Below are 22,129 nucleotides of genomic sequence, written 5' to 3'. Positions count from 1 at the left end.
TCAAACAGCTTTGGTAACAGCTGCTCTCCTGCTCCTCTGTGGACCTCCAGAAATCTCACCATTTTCTTCCTGTTCATGTACTTTGCTATGTTTGCATTTACCCTATTACACTAGAGGATCCAGAATCCACTGAGAATTCTAAAGCATACAGTTCAAAGTACTTTGAGCTTCATCTCCAGGAACAATGACATGAGTTACTGTACTGTCTTTTTAACCTTGAGACCTATCTCCCTTACTCTAGAGGTATTGCAGGTGTGATTGATAGGTCACATGCGTATTAGTAGGTGGCAGAGAGATTAGAGATCATGTCTATACTCAGTCTTCTGACCTGTGAACATCTGAATGATCAGTAGCCTAACATTCGCTGAAAATGTGAGCCTAAGAAGACTACTAGTCCAGCACCAGGGGTCTTGGACAGGCAGCTGGCCTGAGAAGACTACCAGCCTGCACAGTGCAGGTCAACACAGACTAGAATACACTGCATGGGGAATGCACAGGCGAGAGTGAGCCAGACAAAGATAGCCTTCTCAAAGGGCCACTCACGTGGGCCTGGGAAACTAGCAAGGCCAAGATTACCACTAGACCTGTGCCGTGAGGCCTGGTCAGAGAGCTAACCTGAGATGACCATTAGTCCATGTCTGTGGAGGCTGAGAGGGCCAGGCCATTCCTGAGATGACCAACATCCAGATCTGCTTAGGCCTCGGGGAGCAGACCATGTCTGCAATGACCATCAGTCCAGGGTTGCACATGCTGGAGGTGCAGATGATGGCTAGGATGACCACTGCTCAGTGCCAGAATGCATGAATGGGACATAGTACTCCTGAAACTAGTCAAGATACTTAGAGACCCCAGGTGCCACTAAGAAGACCAAGTAAGAAGAGGAGAAATGGAAGAGAAAGAGAAGATTATGGGCACAATGAAGAGAGGCAGAGCTGGATGCTCAAGAGTAGTGAGGAACAGCCTTATGTGAGATGCTGGTGATGCCACCTAGGACCATGGTGGGTATGTGGCCTGAGATGCAGCAGGCAGACACATCTGGGTCTATGGCCCTATAGTAGCAGGGGTCTGTTACCACCAAAGGCCGGGTAGGCATCTGGTCTAGGCCATAGACATGTAGATGTCTGAGGGCTGTGCAGAACTGGCCCTACCTCTCATTTGGGCATCGTGGGAGAGCTGGTCCTGGAGGCATGAGAGCATGAGAGGCTGGCTCTACCCAATCCAAGTGGAGCACTCAGGAGAGCAGGCCAGCGCACTGGATGAATTATGAGTGAGCCGACCCCAAGAATATGAGCTTGGGAGAGCAGGCCCTGACACTTGTTTCCTGTGCAGTGGTGATGGCATGGAGGAGAGAGAGATACACTCTTCCCCCTTGCCCATCACCACCCACAGCCAGTGGGAGATCTAGCCCCAAAGTCCTCAGAGCAAGAGAGCTGGCCCTGTCCTTTATCAGCTACAGCACTTAGGAAGGTGGGCCTTGCACCTGCTCTGAATAGTAGAGCTGATGCTAATGGCACGGGCTCAAATTAGCCATCCCAAGCTGTGAGCATGGAAGGACTGGCCCCATATTTGTCTGCCCTGTAGCAGCATGGGCTAGGGAGAGATGCCTTCCCCAGCTTTTGCACCAATAACCGGTGGGAGAGCTGGCCTGGGAGAGCAGGAAAGCTGTCCCTGCCCCTCACCTGCTGCAGAACTTAGGACAGCGGACCATGTGCCTTGCCTGAACAGCAGAGTAGAGGTGGCCTTGGGTTGCATATGAGCACAGGAGAGCCAGCCTTGCCTCTTGTGTGATGTGTGATGCCACAGATGATGGGGAGACACCATCCTCCAGTCCCTAATCCCTCTCTACCTATGGCAGCCTAGAGAGCTAGCCCCAGGCTCATGAAAGTGGAAGAACTGGCTATCTTCCTTACAGACTGCATCACTAAAGAGAGCAGACTATGTCCTGCTGGCCCTGGTTTCAGGTATGGCCAGTGAGCCGTCCACAGTGGTGGACAGGAGACTGGGAGAGCCCGTGGGCAGACCAGCTCAGATACCTCTCAGGCCCAGACATAGGGTTCTGAATTGGCCCACCCCAACATCTATCCATTGATAAACTGCTGGAATGCATGAAGGTGACTGTCCTACAGATCAAAAACAGCAGGTTTTCTACGACACAGGGTAACAACAGGATATCTAAGAGAGGTCCCAGTGAGATTCCAGTATTCATAGAGTAGCAGAACCCAAAGGCCTCATACCAGACCAACAAGTCACTGCAATGAACATTTATAAGCAAGAAGTATGGACAAACGTGTATGGTGGGATACATTGTGACACACTACAGCTTGCACAATGAGATTTTTCTTCAGTGTTGTGGGGGAGGTTAGAAGGGTGGAGGACAAGTATTAGGGGAGGAGGGATGAGTGGGATTGTGTAGCAGAGTGTTAAATTCACAAAGAACCAAAGTTTAAAAAGAAGAACTATCTTAAATTGGCTGAATATTTCCCATTGTTCTGTAGAAAGCCTACAGCCCATCAGTACCAGCAGCCCCCCCCCCCCTTTTTTTGTAATTGCCCAGAATTCACAATCAAGCAAAGGCTAGTTGAAAATGATTCATTCTTTGGTAGCAGCAATAATGACACTATATTTTCATTGTCTATATAATCCATGGGCCATGCACCAAACATGTTAGTGGCATTTCCTGAAGCATATTCTTGACCATATCCACTTATACATTCCTGGCAACAATGTGGACTGGTGAGTGATTTGATAATCAATGGTGTTCATCAAAGCATTACTATGGAGCAGCAATTCTGCTACCTTCAGGGTGTTCTTAACTGCAAGCTTTATGCATTTTTGTCTGTCCAGGAAGGTTGTTTACAGCCAGGTCAGTACTGCTTTACAAGAGGTATTCAACAGAAGGTAGATAGCTTTTCATAGAAACAATGTGAAGCTGAGTTTCTCCCCTGTGATTTCGTTTCCCAGCTGCGATACTGGGTAACAGCTTCATTGTGGATGAATTTGACATTATTTGTCTGTGAGATGAGCTATTCAGGTGAGCATGTTCCTGGTGAAGCTCAGAGGTCATCTGATACATTATTGTTTCTCCTGAGTGTGATATCAACTTGAAGTTGGCCAGAAGTTAGAGAAGAACCATTGACCAGCAGTACATTTTCTACAGGCGCTGTTGGCTTAACCAAATCTCCACTGGTGTTTGGAATGTTGGTCCCATGTCTCTTAGAAGTAGGATCAGGAGCCTGTTGCAACTTTGGCAATTTCCATTATGTCCAAACTAAAAAATATTTTGTACAAAACCTTCTCAGAAGTCTCTTCCCTCTTGTTCACAGCGTCTCAGGATGCTAGATGCTCAGCCAGTGGTAAAGAGACTTCAATCAAGCTTCCAGAACAGTCTGACATTGCAACAGAGCCACTTGCCAACAAGTCTATTTCACCATTTACCCATGGACCCTCAACAACTGGCTACAAAGCAATGAGATTCTCTTCCAATTCCTCTTTGGAATCAAATCTACCATCCTCTAGATTTGACCTTAGATTCCACTGCTGGTCTATCTCAGCTAAAGATTTATGATGATTTTTTTTAATGTCTTAAATACTCTTTTATTCCTTTTAGTATCAACTTTAGAGAGAGGTGCAAAAAGAAAAAAAATTATACATTGAGTCTTGCTGAGCTTTGACATCATCTGTCTTTTGAGGCATGGTTTGTGTTGACACTTTATTTACAACATATTTGCCCTTGTTTTGAGGACTACCACACATTTTTATTGAATTCTTTTTTTTTATTTCTACATTGCCATATAAACTTGCTCTATTTTTTTTATCTGAAAGTTTATTGTTGATAATTTGGAAACGTTTTACAAAGCTAGATCATGTTTTCAGTTGTCTCCTTATCTTGAAGTCTAGGATCCAGGCTGAGCTATAATACACTCACCATCATAATCCAGCACAGTCACTTATATAATCACTACAGGTTATACAGTTCACACCCACCTAAGCACATGGGCTCTTTCAGAATATTAACACATCGGAAGCAGTACAGCAAATTCTCTCTTTGAGCAAGCTGCACCTGTTTGTGGCCCCACAGCCTGCAATGGAGGGTGTGAAAGAAAGCTCCTTCCGGATTCAGTCCTTAGCCACAAGGCATCTAAACCCTCAGAGGTTAGAGGCTCCACTGGATGCCCTGTTGATCACTGTCTGGTCTGGGTGCACTTGATGTTTCAGAGGCTTGGAGATGTCTGGGGCTAGGCTACTGAGTTGATTAAAAAAACAAACAAGCAAACAAAAAACTAAATGTGATGAGATAAGCAGCACTAACCTCCAATGGAAATAGTTTACCTTTTATCTGATCTCAGGTGCATGGTGTCTTTTCCTGAGCTGACCTGGTGTTCTGGTTTTTTTTTGGGGGGGGTGGGGTGGGGTGGGGGTTGTTTTGTTTTCCTTCTCCCTGTCACAGAACCAGAGGGCCAGACTAACACAGGACAGAAGCTTTGGAGGGAGCTATTACACAAACTTCTTGGGTCTAATGAAGGGAACACAAATCCTATCTTTAGAGCCAGATTTTTAGAAGAGCAAAACACCATTGACAATTTTCCAATATCCTCCATACCCAAAGGCATTTGAACCCAGTGACTAGATGGAGGGATGAGAGTGGGAAGCAAAGACGGCTTAGAGATATAGAATTCTTGGGACATTTGCTTGTGCAGTGGCAGCAGTTATCACAATCTGTGAAAATTCAGAAATCAAACGTCTTTTTATGAGTGTTGAAACTGATTATCAATCTTGTATTGAGGTCATACCATTGCTATAAGATAAAACAAACAAACAAACAAAAAAAATCCAGCAAAATTTCATTGTATCTCAGTACAAGAAAGAAAAAAAAAGAGAGAGAGAGAGAGATTTGAGAAGGCAGGTGAGAGCTGCGCTTGAAAGAATGGTGACAGTAAAGAATTCCTAGGACCCAACCAAAGTTGTAGGGAAGACAAAAAAAAAAAAAAAAAAAAAGATTTCATTCAAAGTCCAGATATTAGAGGCCATAGTAGGGTTCTTGCCAGATGGAAATTCCAATAGCTAGGAGCAGAGACACAGAGAAGGTAATAGCGAACCTGGTAAGTGCTGTAGCACAGAGTCCGAATCCAAGGATGCCCCAAAGGATTGAGACTTGTCAGAGAGCTGCTCAGGACACCTTATCCACATGATGAGGTAATCAGTAGGACATAAGGAGATGCCTGGCATATTGGTACAGCTTTCTGTGAGCCAGTGAGTCTAGCAAGCAAATGTGAGAAAGAGAGCAGGCAGCTTCCTGAGGTCAGCAATCAAAGCAGGTGTAGGTGAAGCCAGATGACTGGATGGAGCAGATAGAGCAGTAAAACAGCTGAGGAGATGGACTTCAGATTTAGAGTAATTACGGTGAGTGGCAGAAGCCAGCATAGGCAAATGATCTGTATACGGGAGAGTCAAACCGGCAGTTTGGTTAACAGGGATAGTGCTTCCAGGGCTCCGGTTGTGCCTCCTTCGGGTTTCAGCACGAAGTGTGAGGGGCACAGTGAAACTACCAAATCTGAGAACTCTTTGGGTAGTGAGAAAAGCTTATGTGTCATAAAGGGGCTGGGCTGCCAAAGAGAGTAGAAGATACCAACTTGGTTGGAAAGAAAGTGGATTTTGTATGAGAGTCAACAGTGTGGGGTCCTTGAGGTGGTACAGACTGATTGGATTAATTGGAAGCCAGATGCCCTTTGCTGAGGAGGTTTTCCTGATAAGTACAAACCCTCCCGTGAGACCGGTTTTCTCAATAAACAGAACTTGCCCTGTGAAATTTTGAAGAACGCTGATTTAGGTTTCTGCTTACTCAATAACAGTTGTTCTGGTTACTCATTCAGAGTCCTTCTATTGGGGCATTGTCACCAGCCCTGTCACTTGTGGAACTCACTTTAGATCTAGCAGTGTGTGTGATAAAGAGACAGTGAATTCTAAATACATTTTCATTAACAGAAATTAATGGTTTCAACTAACATGTAATTATTCAGTAAAGTGCACATACTGGATCAATTCTTTCAACAAAGTAAGTTCTTGAAAAGTTAATGTTCAGTAATATCAGCAAAATTTTAGCAAAGAAAAAAAATAAAAACCATTATGAATAATTTGGATGGACCTTTTACGCATATCAAATGCTGTAGTAAGCTCTGACTCTCGAGTCCCTTCTGAAGTTTATAATTATATTCCTAGTCCTTGGTTGTTGTCAGCCTTGGTAAAAGGAGCTTCTTTGTGCTGTTGGTAGCAGTCAATGGAAAGATGCATACCTCGTCAAGATGCTGGGAATAAAATAGTTGGCGCTGAGTTCTAAATATATTTATATTAGCCCAGTTACCTCCACTTGACTGAAGAAGGCACACAGCAACATGGATTCACAGAATTCCACCAAACATTTGATGAAGAACTGTAATGTGTACCTTTTAAACTCTTTCACAAAATAGAAATAGAAGGAACAGTATTTTAAATTACTTCAATAAAGCCAGGAATAACCAAATAACAAATCCTGATACAGAAAACAAAAGAGAGAACTGTAAAACAATATCCCTCCTTAACATAACTCAGCAAAAATTCTCAGCAAAGTGCTAGCAAACTAAACAGGAGCACAGAAATGGCAGTGGGTGAAGAGACACCTTGTTTGTGGTGGTTGTATTCTTGTATCATCCAGGAGCAGAGCAGATGGCAGACCTTTGTTCTTCCTAGCCTAACACCTGCATTGGGGGCCAAAGGTGTATTATGTCTAAGACTAATAAAAATAAAGTAAAATGAAATAAAATAAATTTCAGACCATGCAGTGCAGCAGGAGGAAGAAGACAGATAGAACCCTGAGGACTGCCATGCCATCTACACTCCTATCCTCCAGCACATGGCACAGGCTAGTCAGAGAATCCTACTTGCTACCACACCACGCAACACAGATGGAGGATGTCTACCAGGGACCCACCAGATGGCAGCACCCAGCAGGAGCCACCAAAATGTGTGAGTATCTGGTCTTCAGATGGAAGGGAAAGATAAGTGGAGCAGCTAGAGCATTACAAAAAGAGGTAGAACTGGAGACGTAAAGGTAGAGAGCAGTAGATTATCATGAGTGGCCAGCCCTGCCACCTGGGGCCATGGTGAGGTCCCAGCCTTAACTGCCACTGAAGTACAAGTCTGAGTCCATGAATAATACACTGTGGTAAGGGTCGGTGTGATGGCCACAGCTCGTGTTACCACTAGAGAACATAAGGATGTCTCTGTGGGTCACCCACTAGGGATCATGCGGATTTCCAGGGGCTGTGCATAATTGGCTCCACCTTTCACTGGGTGTGAAGCTCTGGGGAGTTGACCCAACCTCTCACTGGCAGTGTTAGGAAGAGTAGGCCCTGCACCTTGCCCAGGCAGCACAGTGGAGCTGGACCTGGTGGCTGGGTGTGGATGAGCCAACCCTAAGGCTGTGAGTGTGGGAAAAATGACCCTATCACTTGTCTGCCATGGGGTGACACAGGTGTAAAACTGATACACACCCTGCCTGCCTCTTGCCACCTCTGGCAGTCAGGAAAGATGCCCACAGCGTCATGATCTCAAAAGAGCTAGTCCTGTCTCTCAGCAGCTGCAGCACTTGGGAGAATAGACCCTGCACCTCACATAGTAGCACAGCAAAGCTGATCCTCTTGGTGTCAGGGACAGGTGAGCCAGCCCTGAGGACAAGAGGAGGACAAGAGGTTGGGAGTGCCGGCCCAGCCACTCTTCTGCGAGGAGCTTTGGATGTGGCTTGATGCCTCGACCTCCTCACTTCTTACCACTTGTGGCAGTCAGTACATCTGGCCTTGGGGCTGGAGTCATGAAAGCCTGCCCCTCACTGGCTGCAGCACTTGGGAGAGTGGGTCCTTGAACCTTGACGGGGCAGTTCCCCGGGCTAGCTCTAGAGGTGTGGGTATGGGTGAGCTGGCCTAAGGGCATGGGCTCAGAATAGCTGACCCTTCCTCCTGTTGATGTTGGCACTGGATTGCCTAGCTGGAGCAGGGCTGCGGAGCTTGCCCTGGTGGTGCAGGTAAGGGAGAGCCAGCAGGCTGACCAGCTAACCTTCCACCCTGGCCTGGATATAGAGCTCTGAATTGGCCCACTCCCAAATCCCCTCTCAGTGGACTTGGGGAGGGGAAGAGGAGGAGAAGGAGGAAGGGTGGGATTACAGGAGGACTAGGGAGGGGTCTACAGTTGGGATACAAAGTGAATAAACCGTAATTAATTAAAAAATAAATCCATTTTAAAAAATCCGTATCATCTAGAAAAGGAAAGTGTGAAAGGTCCAGTCCTGCATTTCCAAAGCTTCAGGATCTCCACAACACAGTGCAAAAACAGGATAACCGGGGCAAGTCCTGATGAAGACCCAATATTTATGGTGTCACAGAAGCCAGAAATCTCCAACCACATCAATGACTAATTGCAATGAACACTGGCAAGTGAAGATGTGTGAACAGAGGGATATACTGTGTTACACGTTGTGAAATAGAATACAGTTTCCATGATGAGATGTTTTCTATGCTTTGTTTTTTTTTGTTGTTGTTGTTTTGTTTTTATGTGTTTGCTTTGGTTTGGTTTGGGTTTTGTTTGTTTTGTTTGTTTGCTTATTTGTGTGTTTTATTTGGGGGGAGGTTTCAAGGGCAAAGGGCACATAGGAGGGGTCAGTGAGATGAGCAAGACAGGGTGCATGATGTGAAGCCCACAATGACCCAACAAAAATTATATATATAATTATAAAATAATTAATAGCAATTATAATTATATAATAAAGTTATATATATTATTCACCATAATAAGTTAGCATTATCCCAGAGAGCCAGGAATGGTTCAACATTTGAAAAGTGTCATACAAATGGAGTTGAAGACAGAGATTGCATCATCATCTCAATAGATTCAGAAAATGCCTTTGACAAAATGTAACATTTCTTTATAATGAATGTTCTACAGAGGCTAGGGATGGAGAGAACATATTTAAATAGACCAAAGGCAATAAATCCAGCATCATTCTAAATGGAGAAAAACTTGAGTCATTAAAATTGGAAACAAAACAGTGCTTTCTACTATCTCTATTCTTGTTCAATCTAGTGCTTAAAGTCTTAGCTATAACAGTAGGAAAAAAGAAGAAAAGTAATACACATATGGACAAAAGAAATTAAAGTATCATTTATTGCAAATGATATGGTTTTCTGTAAAAAGACTCTAAAGAATGTACCAGAAACATTCTAAAACTGGTAAACAATTTTTAAATTGTGGCAGAATAGAAAATTAGTAGGTAATAATCTGTTGCCATTTTGTATATTGGTAGTAAACACACTAACAAAAAAATAAGGAAGCAATTATTCTTTTTTTATTTTTTATTTAACTTTTATTAATTACACTTTATTCATTTTGTATCCCCCCATAAGCCCCTCCCTCCTCCCCTCCTGGTCCCACCCTATCCCCCCTTTCTGCATGCATGCCCCTCCCCAAGTCCACTTATAGGGGAGGTCCTCCTCTCCTTCTTTCTGATCTTAGTCTATTAGTTCTCATCAGAAGTGGCTGCATTGTCAGGGTTCTAGGTTATCTCCATGAATAGTCCTTGGTTGGAGTATGAGTCTCTGGGAAGTTTCCTGTGTTCAAATTTCCTTGTTCTGTTGCTCTCCTTGTGGAGACCCTGTCCTCTCCAGCTCTTACTATTTCCCACTTCTTACATAAAATTCCATTCACTCTGCCCAACAGTTGGCCATCAGGCTCAGCATCTGCTTTGACAGTCTGCAGGGCAGAGGCTTTCAGAGGCCCTGTGTGGCAGGTTCCTAGGTTGTTTTCTGTTTTCTTCTTCTGGCTTTCAGAGGCCCTCTGTAGCAGGTTCCTAGGTTGTTTCCTGTTTTCTTTTTCTTCTGATGTCCATCCTCTTTGCCTTTCAGGATGGGGATTGAACATTTTAGTTAGGGTCCTCTCTTTTGTTTATTATGTTTAGATGTACAGATTGTAGTGGGTTTATTCTATGTTGTATGTTTAAATGAGTGAGTATATACCGTGTGTGTCTTTTTGTTTCTGGGACAACTCACTCAGGATGATCCTTTCCAGGTTCCACCATTTATCTGCAAATTTCATGATTTCCTTATTTTTCATTGCTGAGTAATACTCCATTGTACAGATGTACCACAGTTTCTGCATCCATTCTTCAGTTCAGGGGCATCTGGGCTGTTTCCACCTTCTGTTACAAACAAAGCTGCTACAAACATGGTTAAGCAAATGTCCTTTTTGTGTACTTGAGCCTTTTTTGGATGTATACCTTGGAGTGGTATGGCTGGATCTTGAGGAAGCGCTATTCCTAGTTGTCTGAGAAAGCGCCAGATTGATTTCCAGAGTGGTTGTACAAGTTTACATTCCCACCAGCAATGGAGGAGGGTTCCTCTTTCTCCACAACCTCTCCAGCATGTGTTGTCACTTGAGTTTTTGATCTTGGCCATTCTGATGGGTGTAAGGTGAAATCTCAGGGTTGTTTTGATTTGCATTTCCCTAATGGCTAATGAGGTTGAGCATTTCTTTAAGTGCTTCTCTGCCATTCGATATTCCTCTGTCGAGAATTCTCTGTTTAGCTCTGTTCCCCATTTTTTAAATGGATTACTTGGTTTGCTGTTTTTCAGCTTCTTTAGTTCTTTATATATACTGGATATGAGTCCTCTGTCAGATAAAGGGTTGGTGAAGATTCTTTCCCAATCTGTAGGCAGTCTTTTTGTTTTGACGACAGTGTCCTTTGATTTACAGAAGCTTTTTAGTTTCATGAGGTCCCATTCATTGATTGTTGCTCTTAGAGCCTGTGCTGTTGGTGTTCTGTTCAGGAAGTTTTCTCCTGAACCAATGAGTTGTAGGGTATTCCTCACTTTTTTTTCTAGCCGATTTAATGTGTCTGGTTTTATGTTGAGGTCTTTGATCCACTTGGACTTCAGTTTTGTGCAGGGTGATAAGTATGGATCTATTTTCATTTTTCTACATGTGGACATCCAGTTGGACTAGCACCATTTGTTGAAGATGCTATCTTTTTTTCCATTATATGGTTTTGGCATCTTTGTCAAAAATCAGGTGTCCATAAGTGTGTGGGTTTATTTCTGTTCGTTTCCATTGATCCACCGTTCTGTTTCTATGCCAGTACCATGCAGTTTTTATAACTGTTGCTCTATAGTACAGCTTGAGATCAGGGATGGAGATACCTCCAGAAGATCTTTTATTGTAGAGGATTGTTTTGGCAATTCTGGGTTTCTTGTTATTCCATATGAAGTTGAGAATTTTTCTTTCCAGGTCTGTAAAGAATTGTGTTGGCAATTTGATGGGAATTGCATAAAAATTTCAAGTCTCTGAAGAAAGAATTAGAAGAAGATATGAGAAGATGGAAAGATCTCCCATGCTCATGGTGTGGCAGGATTAACATAGTAAAAATGGCCATCTTACCAAAAGCAAATATTCTTAAAATAGTTTTCAAATACTGACACATAAATATATTTATTCAGGAAAAGAGCCTCCTTAGTATAAACTGAAGAAAGAAATCATGGAAGACACAAAAGGTAGATGGACTTTCCTGGTCCATGGGTTGGAAGAATTCGTATTGTAACATTAACTGTCCCGGATATTTCTAGATCAGCTTGGCACAAGCAAGAGTCTTTTAGGAAGAGGGACTCTCTATTAGAAAAAAAAATTCTTTAAGATTCATGGGTAGGAGAAATAAATCTCAATTAGTGGTTACTGTAGGAAGATCCAGCCGATTGTGGATGATATCATCCCTGGGGTATAGAAGAGAGCGAGATGAACAAGTTAATAAGCAGCACTGACCCAGAGATTCTACATCAGAATGTGCTTCTAGGTTTCCGCCTTGATCTCCTTCAGTGCTGGACTATACCTGGAAGTACAAACAAAATAAAATAACTTCTTTATTCTAAGCAAAGGAAAGCTGGTGTGATCAAAAGCTATAGATAGCCACACTAGATCAATACAAAATGGTCCCATAAAAGCCAAGACAAGAGTACAGGTGAGCCTCAGAGTGCTGTAGCAGGGAGTCTTTCTCCTAGAAAAACAAGTAATGCTCAAACCAAGTAGTAGTTACATAGAGTACACAACGATATCTTTTAAAATAACAAAAAATGAGATCACTAAGTAGATATATCCATGAATATGAAAAGATCCTAAAATGCCCTACTTGTGATATAGGAGAAATCATTTATCAGAATGAAGAAAAAATATTTGTTACTCTTAGAATGATCAGCCTGTAAAAACTTTAGAAATTCACTTCTTGAAACCACTTATGATTGTTTCTACATTTCTGCTGAGATTAATTCTCTGGAGGAAAAGGCCTTTTCAGAGGAAGAACTGCAAGGAGAAGCAGTTTAATGGGGGAAGGAGGAAGATACACATGTGGTGATGTAACATGGCAATGCTGGTGAATTTTCACTGTGACCTATGTTTCATAAAATTTCTGTTCTAATAAATAGGTTATCCATCCTGAAGATGCCTGATAAGGTAGGGCCAGATGGAAGGAGAGGAGGACACCCCCTCTCAGTGGACTCAGAAGGGGGCAGTTAAGAGATGAGGGAGGGAGGAGAGGATTGGGAGGGAAAGACGGAGTAGGCTACAGCTGGGATACAAGTGAATGTATGAAATTATTTAAAAATAAAAAAATATTAATTAAAAATAAATAGATAAATAAATAGGTTTCAAAAAGAATCACAAAAGCAATTACTGTCATCATTGTAATTGTCCCTAACTAGCCAGAGACTCAGTCAGCCAAAAGTCAACACCCTGACTTCACTCCATCCTCGACCTGAAAGCATACCACACATATTTGATTCACATGCAGATGATAAATGGGCTAAAACTATAAGTGCCTCATTATTTCATCCAATATGTTATGACACTGAAAAATCACATTAAAATCAACAGAAGTGATTCTTGCTTAAATATGGGAGAGTATTCATAACTGAATTTGATGGTCATCTTCTGTGGGAGAAAAGATAGTTTAAAAAAAACCTGAAAGAATAATTAAAAAACAAAAGAATTTGTCTAGAGAGATGGCTCTATCAGGAAAAAAAAATGCTCACAGTATTATAGCATGGGGGCCAGAGTTCTGTCCCTAGCCCACACTGATGAGGCAAGCTGAGTCGGACTTGACTATAATCCCTGCCAGAGATGACAGAGATCCCTGGGTCTGACTCTCTTAGAAGGCAGGTCAGTGAGCTCCTGGTTCAGAAAGAGGCTTTGTTTTTGAGGAAAAATCTGACTCTGGCCTTCATATGTACATGAACACTCAGGTATACACACCACTCCAACACACACACACACACACACACACACACACACAGACATGCAGACACATATGTGGAAAAACCTTAACTTGGCTCATGACTTCAGAGATTTTACTTGAAGACCAGATAGACATTTTAGTCTGCAGCAAGGAAGGTATCATGTAGTGTAAATATGTAACACAGGCTGCTTTCTAATGGTGGCCCAGTAACAGAGAGAGGGTACAGGGAGCAAAACCTCTTCCTAGAACAATTCCTTCCAACAGACTTCACCTCCTACTTATGACCACCTTCTAGTAATGTCTCAGTATTACACAACCATCAAAGGATTCATCCATTTATTAGGTCAGAACCTTCAAGATCTAATCAGTCTTCGTAACTCCAATAGTTAGCTGCCCAGACTGAGGTGCATAACCTGTGGGCAACATTTTTTATGTTCACTGTATAACAAAGTCTTTATTTTCCAGTGTAAAAAGGAGGCTGAATATAGGATTTCTAAAAGAGTTCAACTTAGCAGATATCACTTTTAAGGACTGTAAAACTGTGTAGGAGCTCAGCAAACAATAGAAGATAAGGAAGAAAAAAGGCCTGTGAGAGTTTAACCACAGTGTCAATACTCTAAATGCACAGAACTTTAGGTTTGGTGTGGAAGAAAACTGGTTAAGCCAAATTTAAAAAACAAAACAAAACAAAAAAATAAAACCTTCAAGAATGTGCTGTAACCAGGACATCCATTGGGCTTTCAGGATTTCCATGAAGATTTTGCCAAGCTTGAGACAAAATCCTGAAAGTTTGAAGGTCTTCAGAGGGAGAAACAAATGAGGCTCCCCTAAGTCTGAAAACTAAGCTCGAGCAGTAACAGCAGAGAGAGACTTAAGACAAGCAGCCTGTTCCATCCATATGACAAAGTCCGGAGACACACCTCAGCAGCTTGACCTGTGTGCCTTGAGACTGATAACAGCAAGGAGCAGGGTGATATTAGTGAAGACAAGACACACAGCTAGCTACAGTGTTGTTATCAAGCAGCAACTTTTCCAGGACTGCCGTCAATGAAATTCACGTAGTTAATGTTGCTTTCAGGTGCTTTTCCTGTGTTCGATATTTTGAGGTAATAGTATTTTTTTTCCACTGTTGCAAAGCAAACAGGCAATTAGAATGCTAACTATGATTTTCAAGGAAAAATATTTCACTTGTTGAAGGCTTACTACTTAAAATGAGTTCATGCTGCCAGGATAATAACACATTTCAGGAGATCTATAGGAACCTAACTAGATGGTGTCTGTGGTTATTGATTCATTCCTTAAGATAAACTAACCAACACCCCCTAATAAAATGATTTGGATAATTGGTATCAGAGATTTGATTATTTATTTAGTAGTTCAGAGGTTTTGTTTTATTGTGGGCTTTATTTTCTTTCTTTTTCAGGATTTCTGTTTTCCTTTGTTTGTTTATATGGGGGAATGCTACAGATTTTGAAGCATAAAGCATTATGTATTCCAAGCTGGCCTGAAATGTAAATGTATGGTTTTTCTATGACCACCAAGCTCTGAATAATGACATGGAGACTTTTTAATTTTATTATCAGATTCTCTGCAGATAGTCAGCTCTTCTAAGCCTAAAATACTGGCCTGACCTACGACCAGCCATGTGTGCTGCTTGCTACCTGCCACCTTAGTCTCTTCCTGGCTATTCCTTTTTTAATCCATGGTTCAATTGGGTCTCCCTTGTGGTTCCCACCTGAGACCTTTTCCCTGGAAATCCCACTTTATCTTCCCCTGCCAATCTATTGTCTGGTTAGTTCTTTATTTAAGCAATCAGAAGATGATAGAGAACAGTGTTTAAAATGTACCAAGACAGGAGATGCTTCATAATAATGACAATGACAAGGTCCAAAGTTCAGACTGCAACCAGATCTCTGGGTACAGAAATCAGCATTTGAATACACATTGTAGAAAATCTCCCCCTTTTAGTCCAATAAATGGCTCTTTCTCACTCATACATTAATAAACTATATATAATAAAAACAATCATGAAAACTATCAAGTAAGAATTACATTCACAATGCCCAGGCCATTTTTATCTGACAACCTTGGAGAAAGTACGTTATTATTTAGTATCTGTCCTATCTTGGTGAGTCCAAAGTTCTGTGCTTAAAGCATTTTTTTTATTTTAACTTGCATTTGTCAACCTAAAAGTATCTTCTTAGATTGAAATAATTTTCTTAGATCCTTTCAACTTAATGTGTGACTGTAATTATCTAGTCTTCAACTGCATCAGAGAACTGAGAAGAATAAATATTACCTGAGTAAACAGAAAGTGCAGAGCAAGCAGCTTCCAAAACTATAGAAATGACAATGACAGCTGGCATCATGGACAGTCCCCCAAGTTTCCTCTGCAATGTTGGAGCATCCATGTTTGGCCTTCTGGCCCAGTTATTACCAGTATACAGACATACTTTTCTGTGAAGCAGGAATTATGAAGGACTTGCCTAACCTGTCCTTGCAAACTTTGGCAGTCGACCTTCTTCCATGTCTTGCTTGTCCACAGCTTGGACAGAATGCTGTCTGTAGTTGAGAAAAGGGCAGTTTCTTGCCAAGTGGTTAACTTGCTTCATTAGAAGCAAACTCCATATGGAGGTTCCTCTATGCCCATCATCTTCTTTGAAGTTGAATGGGGGTGCTTCCAGGACCTGACATGTCTCACTATCAAAAAAAGTGTTTTAGTAATTAACTAAATGACATATCTTGCAGATCTCTGAGGTTTTTGAAAACCATCTATCTATCTATAGTATATTTGAGTTCGTAAACAGTGCTTCTTTTTTTTTTTTACATTTACCTTGCAAATACTTTTCTTTTTTTTATTATTTTTATTTTTTTTATCAGTTACATTTTATTAACTCTGTATCCCAGCCATGTCCCGATCCCTCATTCCCTCCCAGTCCCTCCCTCCCTCCCTCATCTCCACCGTGCCCCTTTCCAAGTCCACTGATAGGGGGGACCTCCTCCCCATTCATCTAATCCTGTTTTATCAGGTATCTTCAGGACTGGCTGCAAAGCCCTCCTCTGTGGCCTAACAGGACTGCTCCTCCCTTCGGGGGTAAACAGTGCTTCTTTCTAGCAATTTACTATCTGATTAACTCTTACAACTTCTACAGGAGACTAGTTAAAGCTTTTTTTGTAATTAATTAATCTAGTATCTATCATGAACATGAGTTTGAATACTAACTTGTATTTCTTAATTATCTTAAACAGTTTGCAATAGCAGCTTTCAAGGACTAGAACTTCATATTGCATTTTCAAAATGAGGCAGGGTGTGGTGGTACACACCTTTAAAAACCAGTTCTCAGGAAGGAAGAAGAAGGCAGATTTCTGTGAGTTTGACATCAGCCTGGTCTACAAAGCAACTCTAGGACAGCCAAGGCTACATGTAGAAACATTATATTTAAAAGCAAACAGATAAACAAGCAAAAGAATGACTTGCATAAATACAATACATTAAGAGTTGAAAATTATATACAGTATATTGTAATAAAATATAACCTTAAGCTGTATCCATAAACAAATATCCATCAATGTAAAACCTTTGAGACCAGTAGTTGCTTTTTAGCTTAAAAGTAGATTCAATAATTGACCCTTTTATCTTATCATTCCTATATTCATTTTTTCTTTTCATCCCTTCTGTCATCCTTCCCCATAATATCAGAAAAAAGAAAGAGAAAAAAGGATAGAGGAACAAAAAAAGAGAGAGAAATCCCTGAATCTAAACTATTATACTTTGTTTCCTCTGACCATGACATTTAGCAACTTCTTTCCAACCCCTTTAAATGATGACAAACATCCATAACCCACTGAACAAAAAAAGCCATCCATCCCATCTCTTAGGAATAAGGTGTCATTCTCTTAAACTGGCTTCCTGCTAGTGCACTGCAAGACTCTGTTGTTTCTCCTCTGTACTTGAAACACAGGAACAGAATGAGAATTAGGTCAGTTTAGTTCAATTAAGTCCTTAACAGAATATTTCAAATGGTATTAGGATGCAGTACTGACTCTTATTTGTGGTTATGATAACTGTTTGTAAACAAAAAATAAAATAAATAAAACCTAAATGTTCCCTGTGCAACTTTTTTGCAAATATAAAAGCAATTCAAAAAGCACACACACACACACACACACACACACACACACACATATTTCTTCCTGCTGTCTGAGGGTGATGGCATCTGTTGGGGACCTGAGGAAAATTGGGGTAATGTCCAAGTCCTACGAAAGCTCACTGTTACATTTGTTGTCCACTCTCTATGTAATGGGAAAGTGCAGGACTTAACTACAGTACTGGCTGGACTTGGCTGTGAAGCCAGACCATCTGGGATGTTTGGTTCTTTTGTTCTGTAAACATATAAACTTTTTTATTTTTAATTTTTATTTAACTTTTATTAATTACACTTTATTCATTTTGTATTCCCCCATAAGCCCCACCCTCCTCCCCTCCCGATTCCACCCTCCCTCCCCTTCTGCATGCATGCCCCTCCCCAAGTCCACTGATAGGGGAGGTCCTCCTCTCCTTCTTTCTGTTCTTAGTCTATCAGTTCTCATCAGAAGTGGCTGCATTGTCATCTTCTGTGGCCTCATAAGGCTGCTCCCCCCTCACAGGGAGGTGATCAAAGAGCAGGCCAATCAGATTATGTCAGAGGCCTCTTCCCATTACTATGTAACCCACTTGGACACTGAACTTCCATGGGCTACATCTGTGCAGGGTTTCTCCATGAATAGACCTTGGTTGGAGTATGAGTCTCTGGGAAGTTCCCTGTGTTCAAATTTTCTTGTTCTGTCCTTGTGGGGCTCCTGTCCTCTCCAGCTCTTACTATTTCCCACTTCTTACATAAAATTCCATTCACTCTGCCCGACAGTTGGCCATCAGGCTCAGCATCTGCTGTGATAGTCTGCAGGGCAGAGGCTTTCAGAGGCCCTCTGTGGCTGGTTCCTAGGCTATTTCCTGTTTTCTTCTTCTTCTGATGTCCATCCTCTTTGCCCTTCAGGATGGGGATTGAGCATTTTAGTTAGGGTCCTCTCTCTTGCTTAGTTTCTTTAGATATACAGATTTTAGTGGGTTTATCCTATGTTGCATGTCTATATGAGTGAGTAAATACCATGTGTGTCTTTTTGCTTCTGGGACAACTCACTCAGGATGATCCTTTCCAGGTCCAACCATTTACCTGCAAATTTCATGATTTCCTTATTTTTCATTAATGAGTAATACTCCATTGTATAGATGTACCACAATTTCTGCATCCATTCTACAGTTGAGGGGCATCTGGGCTGTTTCCAGCTTCTGGCTATTACAAATAGAGCTGCTATAAACATGGTTGAGCAAGTGTCCCTTTTGTGTACTTGAACAAACTTTGGGTATATACCTAGCAGTGGTATAGCTGGGTCTGGAGGAAGCACTATTCCTATTTGTCTTAGAAAGCGCCAGATAGCTTTCCAAAGTGGCTGTACCAGTTTACATTCCCACCAGCAGTGGAGGAGGGTTCCCCTTTCTCCACAACCTCTCCAGCATGTGTTATCGCTTGAGTTTTTCATCTTGGCCATTCTGATGGGTGTAAGGTGATATCTCAGGGTCGTTTTGATTTGCATTTCCCTGATGGCTAATGAGGATGAGAATTTCTTTAAGTGTTTTTCTGCCATTCGATATTCCTCTGTCGAGAATTCTCTGTTTAGCTCTGTTCCATTCTGAGTGAAATATCCCAGAAGGAGAAAGACAAACATGGGATATACTCACTTATATAGACCTATAAGATATGATAAACATAATGAAATCTATACACTTAAAAAAGATAATCAATTGAGCGGACATGGGGTAAGATGATCAATCCTCATTTAGAAAGACAGATGGGATGTGCATTGAACGTATGACAGGAGTCTACTGAGCGCATCTGAAAGACTCTAACTAGCAGTGTTTTCAAAGCAAAGACTCATGACTAAACCTTTGGCAGAGTACAGGGAATCATAAGAAAGAAGGGGAGTTAGTCTGATGGGGAAAGGATAGGAGCTCCACAAGGACCAAATATATCTGGGCACAGGGTCTTTTCTGAGACTGACATTCAACCAAGGACCATGTATGAATATAACTTAGAACCTCCACTCAGATGTAGCCTGTGGTAGCTCAGTAACCAATTGGTTTCCCAAAGTGAGGGGAACAGGGACTATTTCGAACAGGAACTCAATGACTGGCTCTTTGGTCTCCCCACCCCCAAAGGGAGGAGCAGTCCTGTTAGGCCACAGAGGAGGGCTTTGCAGCCAGTCCTGAGGATACCTGATAAAACAGGATCAGATGAATGGGGAGGAGGTCCCCCCTATCAGTGGACTTGGAAAGGGGCACTGTGGAGATGAGGGAGGGAGGGAGGGACTGGGAGGGAATGAGGGATCGGGACACGGCTGGGATACAGAGTTAATAAAATGTAACTGATAAAAAAAATTAAAAAAAAAAGAAAAAAAAAGTGCTTCTCTGCCATTTGATATTCCTCTACAGAGGATTCTCTGTTTAGCTTTGTTCCTCATTTTTTAAATGGATTACTTGGTTTGCTGTTTTTCAGCTTGTTTAGTTATATATATATATATATATATATATATATATATATATATACTGTATATGAGACCTCTGTCAGATATAGGGTTGGTGAAGATTCTTTCCCAATCTGTAGGCAGTCCCTTTGTTTTGATGACGGTGTCCTTTGCTTTACAGAGCAATAAGGCAGTTGAAGGAGATCAAGGGGATACAAATTGGAAATGAAAAAGTCAAATTATCACTATTTGCAGATGATATGATAGTATACGTGAGTGACCCCAAAAACTCTACCAGAGAACTCCTATAGCTGATAAACACCTTCAGCAAAGTGCCCGGATACAAAACTAACTCAAAAAAAATCAGTAGCCGTCCTGTATGCAAAAGACAAAAGGGCTTGGAAAGAAATTAGGGAAACAACACCCTTCACAATAGCCACAAATGACATAAAGTACCTTGGAGTAACCCTAACCAAGGAAGTCAAAGACTTGTATGAAAAAAATTTCAAGTCTCTGAAGAAAGAATGAAGAAGATATTAGAAGATAGAAAGATATCCCATGCTCATGGATTGGCAGGATTAACATAGTAAAAATGGCCATCTTACCAAAAGCAATGTACAGATTCAAATGCAATTCCCATCAAATTACGAACACAATTCTTTACAGACCTGGAAAGAAAAATTCTCAACTTCATATGGAATAACAAGAAACCCAGAATTGCTAAAACAATCCTCTACAGTAAAAGATCTTCTGGCGGTATCTCCATCCCTAATCTTAAGTTGTACTATAGAGCAACAGTTTTAAAAACTGCATGGTACTGGCATAGAAACAGAATGGTGGATCAATGGAACCGAACAAAGGACCCAGAAATAAACCCATACCCTTATGGACACCTGATCTTTGACAAAGATTCCAAAACCATACAATGGAAAAAAGATAGCATCTTCAACAAATAGTGCTGGTCTAACTGGATGTCTACATGTAGAAAAATGAAAATAGATCCATACTTATCACCCTGCACAAAACTGAAGTCCAAGTGGATTAAAGACCTCAAAATAAAACCAGACACATTAAATTGACTAGAAAAAAAAAGTGAGGAATACCCTACAACTCATTGGTACAGGAGAAAACTTTCTGAACAGAATACCAACAGCACAGGCTCTAAGAGCGACAATCAATAAATGGGACCTCATGAAACTGAAAGCTTTCGTAAAGCAAACATATAAACTTTTAAAGGTAATATATTTTTCTGCATTAAGATATGTATGGAACATGCAATGTACATAAATCAGCTAAAGATTCTCTGGTCTTTGTTTGAGCAGGTGAAAGACATCAAACTTTATAAATCAGTGTGTACTGTATAACCAAGCTGCAATATAAATCCCAATCCATGCCTTGTGAAGGGATGGCATAATAATTACTGAGGACTCTGTAGCCATCAACAGCTAGTCTCAGAGCTGTTCCTGAGTGGAGAGATCAGCATATACATTACTTGTTTTGTTGTTCTTCTTGGTTCCTTTCCTTATATTTGTAGCCAAAATTTTCAGGATATCTTCCCTGGTCAAATCTAATCTTTATTAATTTTGAAGGAATACATAGCTTTTAATTTCTTATTGAAACAAAGATCAAGCCTTTTCCCTGACACAGTACATTTTCTGCCTTCCATTCTGAAGTGAAGACTGTTAAATAAGTAGGCTGATTTAATTGAGCAGTTTTACCAAAATCCCATGTCTCTCAGAAGCTTTTGGGCTTTTTGTTGTTGCTGTTCACTAGCATTTCCAAAATTTAAAGTTACTAAAGTGATTATGTAATATCTCTCTGCAGTCTTTGTTATCTCTTTCTTTTTATTAAGCATCTTTTTTTAATGTACAATTAGATTTTTCTACAACTGGTTGTCATGTAGGATTGAATAAATAGCGAAGCTGAATCTGAATCATCTCAAATAAGTTCAGCGGTTTCTATGAAAAACTACTTTTCCTTTACATTGAGAGTCAGTAACTATATTAAGAGATTCTGTAAAATCTAATACCATAATAATGGCATATAGCTCTTTTTTAACTTAACATAAAATATCTGAGCAAATTTACATATTTTTCTGACTTATAACCTGTCTTTCATGATTTATTTGCATCAGTCTAGAATGTCGGGGCTCCAGAAATTGGTGTCCATTTCACTATATAAGGGAGAAGCCAATTCGTCCTTTTTATAAACTGAAGTCTTTTACTATTGTATCATTTGTTGTTAATTTCTCCACCCAAAATTACTTCCAGCTCC

At 41.1% G+C, this 22,129-nt stretch overlaps 1 non-coding gene across 1 annotated transcript; it reads left to right on the top strand.

Annotated features, from left to right (window-relative positions):
- Positions 1–230: 230 nt before the first annotated feature.
- LOC132653365 (small nucleolar RNA SNORA17) lies at positions 231–362 on the top strand. Its single transcript, XR_009591128.1, has one exon. It is a non-coding gene; the product is annotated as a small nucleolar RNA SNORA17 (small nucleolar RNA).
- Positions 363–22,129: the final 21,767 nt, after the last annotated feature.

This window comes from Meriones unguiculatus, chromosome 3, assembly GCF_030254825.1.
Source record: "Meriones unguiculatus strain TT.TT164.6M chromosome 3, Bangor_MerUng_6.1, whole genome shotgun sequence".
NCBI classification, from domain to species: Eukaryota; Metazoa; Chordata; class Mammalia; order Rodentia; family Muridae; genus Meriones; species Meriones unguiculatus.
The sequence above is the reverse complement of the archived record's forward strand: the minus strand, read 5'-3'. Positions and strand labels throughout refer to the sequence as shown.